Source organism: Rhinolophus hipposideros (assembly GCF_964194185.1).
Source record: "Rhinolophus hipposideros genome assembly, chromosome: 8".
Taxonomy (NCBI): domain Eukaryota; kingdom Metazoa; phylum Chordata; class Mammalia; order Chiroptera; family Rhinolophidae; genus Rhinolophus; species Rhinolophus hipposideros.
The window spans coordinates 63,763,469-63,779,394 of NC_138054.1; the positions used below are offsets into that span (position 1 = coordinate 63,763,469).

At 38.7% G+C, this 15,926-nt stretch overlaps 1 pseudogene across 1 annotated transcript; it reads right to left on the bottom strand.

The window, feature by feature from the left end:
* Nucleotides 1–1,693: 1,693 nt before the first annotated feature.
* On the bottom strand, nucleotides 1,694–9,086 carry LOC308501524 (dimethyladenosine transferase-like; annotated as a pseudogene). The gene is made up of 2 exons: nucleotides 8,451–9,086; nucleotides 1,694–2,078 (listed from the first exon to the last, which is right to left on the bottom strand). The product of its transcript is annotated as a dimethyladenosine transferase-like (transcript).
* Nucleotides 9,087–15,926: the final 6,840 nt, after the last annotated feature.

Sequence of the window (15,926 nt, forward strand, 5' to 3'; positions counted from 1 at the left end):
TGAGTTTCTATCACATTGAACTTTGGACACTTTTTAAGTCTCTGAAGTTGAGATAGGAATCATTATGAAAAGCTAATGTGAATGCTGTGTTTACTTGTGGCTTCTATATTATTTATCCATGTTCTTTTAGGCTAGCAAAATTATTCCCAAGTAGTATTTCTAATTAACTAAAGTGAACATCACTGATAAGTGGCAGGGCCTCTCTGAAGGATGAGGATGCCTCATGCTGAAATCAGCACCACTCTGGCAGCAAAGGAAAGATTAAGCCTATTCTTCTGCCCCTGATGAGTAACTTTCTGGATGCTTACTTGCTCTTAGCTTTGTTCGTGGGAGGAAAGAAATAGTGGCATTTTTTCTAGGTTCTGAATATGTCTTCAACATATGTATATATGTGTGTGTATATATATATAAACAATCCTTTTTTTTTTTATTGGGGAATATTGGAGAACAGTGTGTTTTTCCAGGATGTCAAGTTGTTGTTTTTCGATTTAGTTGTGGGAATTGAACCAGCAACCAGCAACCTTGTCAAGAGCTTATGCTCTAACCAAACTGAGCCATCTGGCTGCCCCTCAACCTATATTTTAAAATGTTGATTCTCATAAAACTTGTGGCCTAAAAAGCAACTACAAAGTAATTAGCTGGCTGGATATTTTCTAGTAAGGAATCCTAATATCCTCGTGGTCAGCACTCCACTTACGATATGGATAACATGTTGAAAGACATCTGCATGGGCAAAAGAAGAGAATTATGGTTTGAATTTAAGAAGGATAACTAACTCATAATTTAATTATAGATAGATCAGGGAAGCTGAATAACATGGTTTAGAGGCCCAGAAAAGATGCATTTTCTAATGTGTGAATCAAAGAATATAGCACAAGCCAAAAAGGAAGGTATGAACATATTCAATTCAGATTCCAGATGTGCTTTTTATTGCAAAATTTTTTGATATATTCTTTGACAAATTTACTTGTCTGTTTTTCTTTCGACAGACCTCTCACTTTAGCCCCAGAAGAATAAAAAGCCTACTGTAAATGCATAATCATTCCTATAAGTTTCACATAATTTATGTGACTCGATTATGTTTCTAATGCTGCTTTTCCCATAGCACTATTTCTCCATCTCTATTTGGACCCAAAACACCTGCTACTTATCACTAAGAATGATTGCTGGTGAATCTTTTTTAAAAAAACATTTTAAGAAACAGTTGTTTTACTGTATACATGAACAACAAGAAGAAATGTTATGGGGAATAAGTTAAGCATATTTTAACTTTTTCACACCTGAGGGGCAAAAGCCTATAGAGGTCCTCACGGTAATACATGACACAGAAAATAGAAGAGTAACATCTTTTTACAATGATCTGTTAGAAATGATAAGTTTAAGTGTAAAGTTGTACATGTCTGTGGCTCTTGAATTCGAAGATTATCATGTATAGATTGGACCCTGCCCTATATTAGATATTAAAAACAAACTAAAACCAAAAAAACTTAAATTGACTTACCTAACTATGTTAAAAATTCAGAGTAATAAGTGGTGACAACATTAGTATTAAATAAAAAATTGTCAAGCACAGAGTTCCAGAGGAGAAAAAGCATACTTTATCTTCTCAAATTACTAAAAATATATAATTATAGTTTCTTTTCTTGAGTTTGAAAAATTCTGTTTTCTAGATACAGAATTTCTAGATACAGACCTAAGAAAAAAGGATACCTTCTGCATTGAATCCATGTAGCAATCCGATGCAGTTATCTATGTTCATGAACAGGTCTGCTTGTCACTAAAACCTGTGTTCGTTAGGATTTGCTGTATTTTACTTGCTATGCTGAAATCTTCTGGTATTACAGCATTATACACTGAATAGTGAATTCTGTAGTTTTTTACCCAATAGCTGCTGTACTGCACCTGACTTAAATGCAGCAGATAGTGTCTTGTTTTTCCTAATAAAGATGATCCTTACTAGGCCATCCCATTCCTAAAAATTGATAGGTGGTGGCAGATTTTTATGTTCTTTTCGTACAACACTGGATTTGACCTTGGATGGTGGTATGAATTTATTCTTTGCTATTTTCTTTTTCTTTCTTTTTTTAAAAAAATTTATTGGGGTGACAATTGTTAGTAAAATTGCATAGATTTCAGGTGTACAATTCTGTATTACATCACCTATAAATCCCATTGTGTGTTCACCACCCAGAGTCAGTTCTCCTTTCATCACCATATATTTGATCCCCCTTACCCTCATCTCCCACCCCCACCCCCCTTTCCCCTCTGGTAACCACTAAACTATTGTCTGTGTCTATGAGTTTTTGTTTCTCATTTTTTTGTCTTTTTTGTTGTTGTTTTTGGTTTATCAGTGAAATCATATGGTTCTCTGCCTTTTCTGTCTGACTTATTTCGCTTAGCCTCATACTCTCAAGATCCATCCATGTTATCACAAATGTTCCCATATCATCTTTTCTTACCGCGGAATAGTATTCCATTGTGTATATATACAACTTCTTTATCCATTCATCTATCGAAGGACATTTTGGTTGTTTCCATGTCTTGGCCACCGTAAACAAAGCTGCAATAAATATTGGAGCACATGTGTCTTTATGTATAAGTGTTTTCAGATTATTTGGGTAGATACCCAGGAGAGGGATTGCTGGGTCATATGGTAATTCTAGTCGTAATTTTTTGAGGCACCTCCACACTGCCTTCCATAACGGCTGCACCAGTCTGCATTCACAGCAACAGTGTCTGAGGGTTCCTTTTTCTCCACAGCCTCTCCAACACTTGTTACCATTTGTCGTGTTGATGATAGCCATTCTGACTGGGGTGAGGTGATATCTCATTGTGGTTTTTATTTGCATGTCTCTGATGATTAGTGATGTTGAGCATTTTTTCATATGTCTATTTGCCATTTGTATGTCCTCTTTGGAGAAATGTCTCTTCAGGTCCTCTGCCCATTTTTCAATTGGGTTAGTTTGTTTTTTTGTTGTTGAGTTTCATGAGTTCCTTGTATATTATGGATATTAACCCCTTATAGGAGGCACTGTTTGCAAAAATATTCTCCCATTCAGTTGGTTGCCTCTTTATTTTGTCGATGGTTTATTTGTTGTGCAGAAGCTTTTAAGTTTCATATAGTCCCATTCGTTTATTTTAGCTTTTACTTCCCTTGCCTTTGGAGTCAAATTCATAAAATGCTCTTTGAACCCAAGGTCCATAAGTTTAGTTCCTATGTTTTCTTCTATGCAGTTTATTGTGTCAGGTTTTATGCTTAAGTTTTGATTCATTTTGAATTAATTTTGGTACATGGTGACAGATAGCAGTCCAGTTTCATTCTGTTGCATGTGGCTATCCAATTCTCCCAGCACCATTTATTGAAGAGACTGTCTTTTCTCCGTTGTATGTTTTTTGCTTCTTTGCCAAAAATTATCTGTCCATATTTATGTGGTTTTATTTCTGGGTTCTCAATTCTATTTCATTGGTCTATGTCTGTTTTTCTGCCAATACCATGCTGTTTTGATTATTGTAGCCCTCTAGTACAAGCTAAAGTCAGGGAATGTGATACTTCCAGTATTGTTCTTTTTTCTTAAGATTGTTTTGGCTCTTTGGGGTTTTTTGTGGTTCCAAACAAATCTGATGATTTTTTGTTCTATTTCTTTAAAAAATGCCATTGGGATTTTGATGGGGATTGCATTAAATCTGTATATTGTTTTGGGTAATATGGCCATTTTAACTATGTTGATTCTTCCAATCCATGAGCATTGAATGTCTTTCCTTTTCTTTGTGTCTTCTTCAATTTCTTTAAAAAATGTCTTAATAATTTTCGGCATATAGGTCTTTCACATCCTTGATTAAGTTTAATCCTAGGTATTTTATTCTTTTTGCTGCAATTGCAAAAGGAATTGTTTTTTGTATTTCTTTTTCTGAGATTTCATTGTTAGTATATAGGAATGCAATGGACTTTTGTACGTTGATTTTGTAGCCAGCAACTTGACTGTATTTGTTGATTGTTTTTAATAGCTTATTGGTGGAGTCTTTAGGGTTTTCTATATATAGCATCATGTCATCTGCAAAGAGTGACAATTTAACTTCTTCATTCCCGATTTGGATGCCTTTTATTTCTTTCTCTTGCCTGATTGCTCTGGCAAGGACTTCCAACACTATGTTGAAAAGCAGAGGTGACAGGGGACAGTGCTGTTGTGTTCCTGAACGTAGAGCAAAGGGCTTCAGTTTTTCACCATTAATTAAGAGATTAGCTGAGGGTTTGTTATATATGGCCTTTATTATGTTAAGGTATTTTCCTTCTATACCTATTTTATTAAGTGTTTTAATCGTAAATGGATGTTGTCTCTTGACAAATGCTTTTTCTGCATCAATTGATATAATCATATGGTTTTTGTCCTTTATTTTGTTTATGTGATGTATCACATTGATGGATTTCCGGATGTTGAGACATCCTTGTGCTCCAGGGATGAACACCACTTGGTTGTGATGAATAATATTTTTAATGCATTGTTGCATTCAATTTGCTAGAATTTTGTTTAGGAGTTTTGCATCTGTATTCATCAGAGATATTGATCTGTAGTTTTCTTTTTTTGTGTTGTTTTCACCAGGTTTTGGTATCAGGGTAATGTTGGCTTCACAAAATGAGTTAGGGAGTACTGTCTATTCTTCAATTTTTTGGAAGAGTTTGAGCAGGATTGGTATTAGATCCTCTTTAAAGGTTTGGTAGAATTCACTAGTGAAGCCATCTGGTCAGGACTTTTGCTTTTGGGAAGGTTTTGGATGACTGATTCAATTTCGCCACTGGTGATCCTTCTGTTTAGATTTTCCAGTTCTTCATGGTTCAGCCTAGGAAGGCTATATGTTTCTAAGAACTTGTCCATTTCTTCTAGGTTATTGAATTTGGAGGCATATAGTCCTTCATAGTATTCTTGGATGATCCTTTGTATTTCTGTGGTGTCCGTGATAACTTCCCCTTTTTCATTTCTGATTTTGTTAATTAGTGTCATCTCTCTTTTTATCTTAGTGAGTCTAGCCAAGGGTTTGTCAATTTTGTTAATCTTTTCAAAGAACCAGCTCTTCGTCACATTAATTTTTTCTATTGTCTTTTTGTTCTCTATTTCATTTAGTTCTGCTCTGATTTTTGTTATTTCCTTTCTTCTGCTGACCTTGGGTTTCATTTGTTCTTCTTTTTCTAGTTCTTAAAGGTGTAACATGAGGTTATTTATTTGAGATTTTTCTTGTTTGAGATAGGCCTGTAATGATATAAATTTCCCTCTTAAAACTGCTTTCACTGCATCCCAAAAATTTTGGTAGGATGTATTTTCATTGTCATTTGTTTCTATGTATCTTTTGATCTCTCCTCTAATTTCTTCTTTGACCTGGTCATTCTTTAAAAGTATGTTGTTTAATCTCCATGTATTTGTGTTTTTTCCTGCTTTCTTTTTGCAGTTGATATCCAATTTCAAAGCCTTGTGATCAGAGAATATGCTTGGTATGATTTCAATCTTCTTAAATTTAAATTTGCTGAGGCTGATTTTATGTCCCAATATATGGTCTATCCTTGAGACTGTTCCATGTACACTAGAAAAAAATGTATAGTCTGATGTTTTAGGATGAAGTGCTCTATATATGTCAATTATGTCCATTTCATCTAATGTGTCATTTAGGGCTGCTATTTCATTATTTATTTTCTGTTTGGATGATCTATCCATGGCTGTCAATGATGTATTTAAGTCCCCTAGTATAATTGTGTTTTGGTCAATTTCTCCCTTTAGTTCTGTTAGTAGTTGCTTGGTATATTTCGGTCCTCCCTGATTGGGGGTATAAATATTGAAGACTATTATGTCTTCTTGTTGTATAGTCCCCTTTACCATTGTGAAATGTCAATCTTTGTCTCTTGTTATCTTTTTCACCCTGAAGTCTGTTTCATTTGATATCAGTATGCTATACCTGATTTTCTCTGGATACCATTTGCTTGGAGTGTCCATTTCCACCCTTTCACTTTGAGTCTATGCTTGTCTTTGTAGCTGAGATGTGTCTCTTGTAGGCAGCATATGGTTGGGTTTAGTTTTTTGATCCAATCTGCTACTCTGTGCCTTTTTATTGGTGAGTTCAGTCCATTTACATTTAGGGTGATTATTGATATGTGAGGATTTCCTGTCATTGTAGCTTTAGTTTTCTGGTAAGGCTGTGTCTCTATTGTTTCTTTGCCTTTTTGTTATTGTCTATTATATCTGTGTGGTGGTATTCTATGATGTTTCCCTCTGTTTCTTTTTTTATTACAGTATATATTTCAGTTCTGGACTTTTTTTGAGTGGTTACCCTTAAATTTATGTAAAAGAAAGTTTGATATTTACAGTATTCCATTTTCTTCAGCACACTTACTTTCTCTATTCCCATATTCCAGGTCAGGCCTTTACTCTCCCCCTTTTTATGTTTTGGTTGCCACAAATTGTCCTTGTTGATGGTGGTTGAATAGCCTACTTTAGTATTTCTTGTAGTGCAGGTCGTGTATTAGAAAATTCCCTCAGCTTCCCTATGTCTGGAAAAGTCTTTATTCCTCCTTCATATCTAAAGGATATCTTTGCTGGATATATTATTCTTAGCTCATAATTTCTCTCTTTCAATAGTTTGAGTATTTGGTTCCACTCCCTCCTGGCTTGTAGAGTTTCTGCTGAAAAATCTGATGACAATCTAATGGGCTTTCCTTTGTAGGTTACCGTCTTCTTTTCCCTGGCTGCCTTGAGGATTCTTTCTTTGTCGTTGATTTTAGACAGCTTCAATACAATGTGCCTTGGAGAAGGCCTGTTGGGATTAAGGTAATTATGTGTTCTATTTGCTTCTTGGATTCGAGGATTCAGTTCTGTCCACAAATTCTCATCGACAATTTGTTTAAATATGTTCTCAGTTCCCTTCTCTCTTTCTTCTCCTTCTGGTATACCCATTATTCTTACATTGCTCTTTCTGATGGAGTCAGAAAGTTCTTGTAGATTTCTTTCATTTCTTTTAAGTCTCAAGTCTCTTTCTTCTTCCATCCGTGTCATTTCCAGGTTTCTATCTTAGATGTCACTGATTCTTTCCTCCATCTGGTCAACTCTACTCCCTAAGCTGGCTATTTCATTCTTAATTTCTTCTATTGAGTTCTCAATCTCCAGAAATTCTATTTTGTTCTTTTTTAAAATTTCAATCTCTTTTGTAAAATGCTCATGTTGTTCTTTGATTGTGTTTCTGAGTTCATTAAACTGCCTTTCTGTGTTTTCTTGCATCTCGTTGAGTTTTTCAGCACTGCAATCTTGAATTCTCTGTCATTTAAGTCACATATTTCCATATCTTTAAGTTCCTTTTCTGGAGACTTTTCACTTTCTTTTGAGCTGTCTTGTTGCCTTGGTTATTCATTGCAATTACTGATTTATTATTTCTCTTCCTAGACATCTACAGGAGTGGCTTCTGCAACAGGCTGATAGGAAGAGGTCTTTCTTTTGTTTTCCAGTACTTGTTGGTAGAATGTTTTATTTTCTCTTCTACTGCAGACTTTTTTTCTCTCTCACACAGTAGTGCTATGTTTTCTCTGCACTATTCCAGCTTCTCACCCAATGGGGGGATTCCCTGGGAGATGGGCTTCTCCTCTGTTATTAGTTCACCTGGGTCACAGGGTGCAGTGTCCGAGTGGGTATGCAGAGAGCTTTTGAAGTTCCAAAGCTTTTCCTGCACCAGATTCAGAGCCGGTATGTTTCAGCAGTTCTGTTTACTCCTGTAGGGATCCGCCCAGATAGGTGGATCCAGGGGTGGAGTGAGTTGTGAGAGGTGGCCCAGAGCAATGGTGGCGACCACCACCACAGCTGGTCCTGCTTCCACAGCTCCCTCCCCTTTGCCGGAACTGGTTGGGCTGTGAATCTGTGTCTGCGGTCCACAGTTCTCAGAACAGCAAATATTCTGTTCTTTTGATCTGACACTGCTACTGTTCCACTTCTAGCATCAGGCAGGTGGGGGTGGGGCGAGCTCTGGGAGGGTTGGGAGGGGGCAGCTAGTCTCAGTGCCTAAGGCTTCCATTCTCTGCTCTGCAGTGAGGGCTTAACCCACCATTTTCAGCCTTCTTCCCTCAGTCTTTTCTCTGAGGTCTCTGCCATGAACGTTGGGTTCAGCCATGTTATATGCTGCCCCCTCAGCCCTGTGGGTCATAAACAGAGCCCTAGCAGTCCGAGTTCTTTCCTCTCCTGCAGCTGTGGTAGTTCCGGGATGCAGCAAGCTCGGAGCACTGAGCTAGGTCTACGTCTTGCGCCCACACAGCTCCGTCTGCGCACTTCTCCCTTCCCGCCTCCCCCGCTAGTGCAATTCGCCCACCTGGAGGTGACTTCAGTAGTGTGCCTCTTCGTTTGCCTGTCTGCTGTGCAGGGAGTCCTTTGTGGAGTTATAGTTGTTCGATTAGTTGTAAATTCCAGGGGAGATTTACAGAGGCTCACCTCACGCCGCCATTTTGATCCAGTTTTTTCTTCTTAATTGAGTCTGCAGTATAACCTATCTCCAGTTTTACAACCAGTCAGAGAGCAAATTCTCTTTGAAACATATGTACAACACATTTGAAAAACAGTTGGTGCAGCTATAGTTTGAAGACAAAAGGAGGTCTGATAAGGCAAATTTGCTACACAAGCATCAAAGAATGGCAAATGTGTTTTCAACACATCATCCACCATTACTTGAAGGTTGCTGGCCAGAGGTGTGCCCTGAACTTTTATGAAGTTCAGCTACTAGCCTCGGGTCAAGTTCGCAGGCAATTCCCCTTTTTGCCTTTCAGAGAAATTTAATAATCATATTGCCACCTCCAGATCCAAATTTCAGCACCACATCAGCTGGTCTAAACGCAGCCTTGTGGGTAATTTTGTTAACAATGAGAGGATTTTACAAAATGTGCTGCCAGTTTCCCTGCTGAACACAAGTCCTCTGGCGCTCTTTAGCTCCCGGCGTTGTACTTGCAGCTCCGTCTCTCCACAGGCAGCGGACACATAGGCCAAGGAAGTCAGTGTGGACCAAAGCCGGCTACTCTGAGTCACCGCACCACGAGAATCATTGCCAGTACCAACTGCCCCACTGAAGGCCATGTGAGGGTGGGGGCCGCCAGTGCATCTTAATAGTTGTCTTTTCTTTAAACTCTTTCCCCCAAAATTTTAGCCATTAGTTCAAAATCAGAGTGATCTTCCTAAGTGGGGCAACTGAGACAAATTAAAACCTATTATGTTCCCTCTTCCCCCAAAAACCCCATGTCCCCATAAGTTTTCAGCATTTTAGAAAGTTATAATGACTTGGGAATGTGTGATCTAACACTCATGGGACAGGTGGCAAAAGTAGGTAACATGTATTAGTGACAATGAGACACTGCTTTGTGCTGCCTACTTGCTCCTTTTGGTGGCAGCAGCCTGGAAGTAAGGAGCAGAGGGGAGAACATCCTGAGTAGTGGTAAACCTACCACTACTGTTCGCTTCTTCCTCTGATAGGGGGGTGGGCAAAGCCTAAGGCTATGACTTTTTCTCTTTTTTTCATTTTAAATTTCTTTCTTTTTTTTTAAGCCACTTAGTTTAAAAAGTGATTGACATACAAAAAGCTGTACGCATTATATTAGGATAGTGCAAAAGTAACTGCAGTTTAAATGGTGAAAAATAATTGCAAAAATCACAATTATTTTTGCACCAACCTAACAGTTAATGTATGTAACCTGATGAGTTTGGTGTTAAGTATGCATTCATGAAACCATCACCACAATTTATGCTATAAACATATCCATCATCTCCAAAGGCAGGACTCTGGGGAAACTAGCTGGGTTTTGCTTGAAAACCTGGCAATAACCTGACTAGGGACAGCTACATTGCAAGAGGATGTGCATCCTCTATAAGAACTACCACAATTGTATTGCCACTAGAACCATAAGTAGTGTCAAATCTCAGTCTGCCCTAGGGAGTCTGGTATACAACATGACCCAGAAAGGAGTAGCCAATACATTAAATGAATTATTATAAGGTTTAGCTAATATATAGCGTCAGCAGAAACGTGTAGGAGTAGATTCTAAGGCAAAATATAACTACATCAGGAAGAGCTCATTGATGTGGAGTTGCTTGCTAGAGATTCCAGATTTAATGAGTTAATTTGTGCAAATGGAGGTGTCTCTAACAGCTTAATGGGTTGGTTGACTAAAATTTTGACTCACTGGTGGCCTGTGTTTAATGAGTATAAGATACCAGAGCTTTACTGGCATGAAGTAAAGAAGGGAATCCAAAGACTTAAGGAGCTAGGAAGGTTGGAGTAGATTTATCGTGTGCACACTCATCCCCCCACTATAACTTCTAAGGAGGCCTGGAAGGCACTCCAGTCACTAAGGCAATGAGAAATACATTAGTGAGAAGGAAATACTAAGGCATTGATAAATACATTAGAGAGGTCTGTGGCTGCTTTCCTTTGTGGGAATGGTATGACAATGCAAGATGTTGCCATTGAGATGAACTCCCTGATTTCACTAGAAATGACAGGATCCCAAGTAGCAGAGTTCAAGTGGCAGCACTTTACCATAAAAGACAAAGTGGGTGTGTTTACTGTAAAAGGCAACAGGCATGTTATCAGTAAGAAGAATGCTTTGGCCTATAGGGACCTTTGGTTGTGGCTAATTGATCATGATGTCCTTGGAGTAAAACAGATGAACAGCCTGGTCTATGTCTGGTGGCCAAAAACCTGACTTGAGTTACCACAATAAAGAGTCATGCCTCTTGCCCAGTTTCCAGATTTAAGCCAGTTCACAATTGTAGACTTTCTTGATTGAATGGTAGGCTACTTTCCCTTGAGGAATGATCCTGCAGTATGGCTGTGTGAGCACATCATAAATCTTTCTCCAGGCCTTGTTCAAAGAGACCTTCACCCATTTGCTAAAGTGGCTGTGCACTGGGAAAAAAAGGAACATCCAGACCCTTTAGGTATTAATAGACACTGCCTTTGAATTGATGCTAATTACTGGGGATCCAAAATGACACTGTGTCTCACAGTGGGGCCTGTTGTTGGTAGATGATATAGGAGTGTTAACCTAAGTTAAGGTGGGACCAGTTGGTCCACAGACATATCCTACGCTTATTTCCCCAGTTCATAAATGTGTAATTGGAATAAATATGGTCATGAGAGCCATTGTGGTAGAAAGACTAACTCTCTCTACCAAAATAGCAAACCCGAAGCAATACTGCATCCCTGTAGGAATTGCAGATATTCATGCCATCATCAAAGACCTGAAACATGCTGGGGTGCTGATACCAATCACATCTGCGTTTAACATACCTATTTGGCCATTGTAGAAGTTGGGTGGATCTTGGAGAATGACTGAATTATCAGGTTAGGAGACAACACCATGAAAGGCTGGGATTCTGTCATACAGCGTGTAGTATTTACTTTGAATCAGAGACCATTCTGTGATTCTGTCTCCTCCATAACCAGAATCTGGAAATCAAGGGGTGGAAGTGGGAGTGGATCCTCTCACAATGAATACCTAATAACCCACTCACAGGATTTTTGCTTCTTTCAGCTACTTTGAGCTCAGCTGGTCTGGAGACCATTGTTTCTAATGAGGAATATAATAATGGTTCCATTGAATTAGAAGATGAAACTCCATTTGGCTATTTGGGCTTCTTATGTCACTGAACCAGCAGGCAGATAAAAGAATTACTCTACTGGATGATTACTCACTGATTACAATGGGCACATCAAGTTGTTGCTACACAATAGAACAAAAAGAATGATTCTGGAACCAGGGGATTCCCTGGGCTCCTGTTAATACTTCCACAACCAAAGTAAAGGTTATGAAAAACTACAGCAATCAGAAAAGGGCAGGACTATTGAGGATCCTGCCAGAATGAAGATTCAGATCGCCCTACTACATAAAAGACCAGAATGATTAGTGTGGTTAGTGGAAGAAGTCATAGATATCATAGATACCAATGTCATAGATATCAACTGTAGCCTCATGAGCAGTTACCAAAATAAGGACTGTAATAGCTTTGCCTAGTTCCTCTTCATTTACTGTGTATATATTTGTTTGTATACTTAACTATTATATTCTTCTCTCTGCTTCTCCTTATTTTTTCATACAAGTTGCTGGAGGTTAACTTTACAATTGTGTCTTTAGGGAGCAGAATATTCAGTGAGACTGTGAGTGAATTTGAGGAATAATTAATATAGCCAATGATGGATGTGAAGACTGTTTAGACTAATGTGTCTCTTCTTTTGGAGGCTACAGTGAGAATTTCACTTTTACGAAGAATAACTATGTCTTGTTAGGTGGAAACATAGAGTTGTTTTATTGTATGGAAGTTTGTGTGTAGAAGTGTGCATATGGAAGCCAGAGGGATGAGCCTATGCCAATTATTAATTTTTTGCTTCTCAGATCTAAATGCACTCTTCTTTGTCCTGTTTTTGATATCGGACCCTGTAAATATTTTTACTTTGTCATTTGGCTTAATATTAACCTTTATCAGTAGAGAATTCTGGAGCGACATTGCAAGGCTGTAGGAGAAAGATACTTCATTTCCTAGTTCCAGTGAGCTGTTTTTAGACAACATGAAGGAGGCCTGGTAGTGCTCACCTAAGCAGTCCTCGTGGACCAGGTGTGACCTACTTCCCTCAGCATATTTCTTTTCCACTCCAGCTGCTCCTACTGGCCAGCTACAAACAACCTGTACCCTAGAGCAAGTTCTTCCATCTCCCAGCAGGACACTCCTGCAGATCAGATCCAGCCTGCTTCCATCGTTTGGCAGGTTTCTCTGCCATCTACTGAGCCAATCCTATGAACCAGCTCTGGTCAGCCACCTTCAGCAAATTCCTTCTCCACCTGCAGGCTTCATGTTCCTGTGGCAGCCACACCCTCTCCAGGAAGGTCTGAGTCTTAGCTTAGAAGTGGGACTCTTCTTAAGTCTTTGTTCTTTCCTTGTTCATTCTTCCTCAGCCTTAGAGATAGTAACTACTTTTTGTATCTGTGACTTATGTACCCTTTAAGTCCTCTTTTACCCTTTTATTATTTTTAAATTGTTTTACATTCATAAAACTATATATTTATTCTCTTTCTGTACATATTGGCAATGATAAAGCTTAAAGATGCATTTTGGGGGTGACCGGTTAGCTCAGTTGTTAGAGCACGATACTCGAAACACCAGGGTTGCGGTTCGATCCCTGCATGGGCCAGTGTGAGCTGCATCCTCCACAACTAGATTGAAACAACGACTTGACTTGGAGCTGATTGATCCTGGAAAAACACACTTAAAATAAATGAAAGTTAAAAAAAAAGATGCATGTCTTATGAAATATAAAAGTGTGGAACACTTCACAAATTTGCTTGTCATCCTTGCAATAAAAGCCATGCTAATCTTTTCTGTATCATTCCAATGTTAGTATATGTGTTGCCTAAGTGAGCATCCTCTTTTACCCTTTCAGTAGTTAACCTTTTACTAGTTAACAATTCTATATATTAAATTTTCCCTATTCTAAATACTGGTGTGGTTTCTGTTTTCTTACCAGACTTTGAGAGGAAGTCGAATTCTTGTGCCCCAATTAGCAGCTTGAAATTGAATTCCTCAGTCTTCATCCTTCAATGTAAGATTTCATATTGCTTGAACCTATCCTCATAACTGATGTTTGTTTCTATTTTTGATACCTTGTTTTATGTATTTGGCTCTTAAGTTTCCTTGACCTTTCCTTTATTTACTTTTTAGACCTTTTATTAAATTGAACTTCCAATTCAAAAAGGATAATTAGGGGCAGGGACAAGGTACTTGTATTGTTGTTGTTTTTATTCAGTGCTTAATTCTTTGTCCTTGATCTAGCAAGAACTCAGGATTAACACTGCATAGGTTCAAATAACATCTCAGTCATTTACCAAAAGTGTACTTTGGGCAAGTTATTTAACTTCTAAATCAGTTTCCTCACTGTAAAATACATATAAAAAATTTAGCATAGTGCCTGATGCCTAGTAAGCACTCAATTTATGTTAGTTATTTTTCTCCCTATGACCCACCCATCTCCAGCCACTTACCTGCCATGGGACATTTGAGGACACTGAAAAATATTTCCAGCCAAATTCTGTGGTTTGCTTTAAGTCCAGAAATCTTCTGGGAAAGAATTTGAACTTGGTTCATTTTTGAGTTCTGGCATACACACATCTGTCTGCAGGACAGGATTGGAAGGAGAGTTCATAGAACTTCTAAGAGAAAAACTTCCTGAGTGAAGAAGTCTGGCACAGGGGGCTAGACTAAATGACAAGTCCTGGAGAGTGGTGGCAGTAGTAGTTGTAGGTGTGGGGAAAGTCTGTGCTGACCAGTTTCATACAGTCCTTTCAACCCCTTCTGGAATGTCTGTGTGTTATGGAGAGAGCTGAATGGAAGAAAATCCTACATACTGGTGACCTATCAGCTCAGCTGAGCTTCTGGTCCTAGGAAGCGGAATGTGCTCTCCCATTGAATGGACAAGAGGTGGAGGTCAACTACTGGAGGTTGGGACATGGGCAGTGTTGTCTGGGTAGCTTGGAGGAAGCCAACAGTCTGAAGCAACTCAGCTACCATGCAGACAACAGACTGTGAGCAGCAGACCAATAGCAGAGTTGAAGAATATATGTTTATCTTCTAATACTATACACATAGTGCCTTGTATTACTGTTATTTATGTTTACATGTCCTCATTTCTTCTTCTCCCACTCAATCCTTAAGAAACTAAAATCTGGTATATGACCACTACAATATTAAAACTGAATCTCTTAATGGTAAAATCCAATTTTTTTTCTGTCCTTATACTGTCTCATCTCTTCAATGTTTTTTATTTGTTTTGCCTTTCCTTTTTAACCTTCATTCGGCTTGTATGATCCTATTCTGTTTCTTGTATGACTCTATTTTCCTCTGCTTGCTTCTCCTTGTTTGTCCATCACTTAATGGTTGGTGATCACTTGGTTTCATTTTAGTTCCTTCCTGTCTGCCCACTCCCCACTCTATATACTTGCTCTGGGTGATCCCATTTCTTCCATGAGACCCCAACTCTTACCATAACCCTAACCAAATTCTCCCGTGTCCTAAGGTATTTTCCTGAGTTTCAGTCCATTCACAGCTGGATGTCGCAAATGTACCTCAAGCCTAATGTTCCAAAGTAAACTTGTTATCCTTTCCTTTAAATTTCCTACTCCTGAATTTTCTATTTTGGTTATTGACTTTAACTGTTACTATATAATCCAAATTAGAAACCTGGGAATCATTTTCTACTTTATTTCCATCAAATTTTCGTTATTGTTCCAAGTCTGCCTAGTTTATCTCTTAAATAGCTCTTAAATCTGCTTCAACATTCTTTTCCTAACCATTTTAAATAGCTCTGGGACTATTCTCATTATTCTCAGATGATTTGTTGGGGAAACCCCTGATGTTAGAGTCTTTAGGTCTTTCTCTTGGGACAGTCAGATTCCCCAGAGAAGAGTCTTGCACTTCCTGCCTGAGGAGTAGAGGCCCAGCGCCTGCCAATGTTCTGGGAGCAGTGAGGGAGATGGGCTAAGGGATTCTCAGCATTTAGTGTACATATGGTCATTTGAATTCCCTGTTTTCGCAGGTACCCAAACCCTTAACTATACACATAGTGCCTTGTATTATTATGTACTATTAACTATGCCTGGCATCCCCCAATCCACAGGTCCTCATATCCTCTCCAGAAAATCAGCCTCCAGACTTCTGCTGTGGCAAGATAGGGACAGTTATTCAGCCACATGGAATCTGGGAGGAGATCAGGGGAGTAATCACTTCTCAAACAGCTTTTACCCAGTCCTTTTCGTTTTAGCCACTCTCCTTTATCCCTAGTTTCAGAGGTACTTGGTGCTGCCAGTTTTCCTCAATGCCTGGACTCTAGGGCATTCAGGAGATAAAGGTGAGGAGATAGAGACCTTTAAGTGT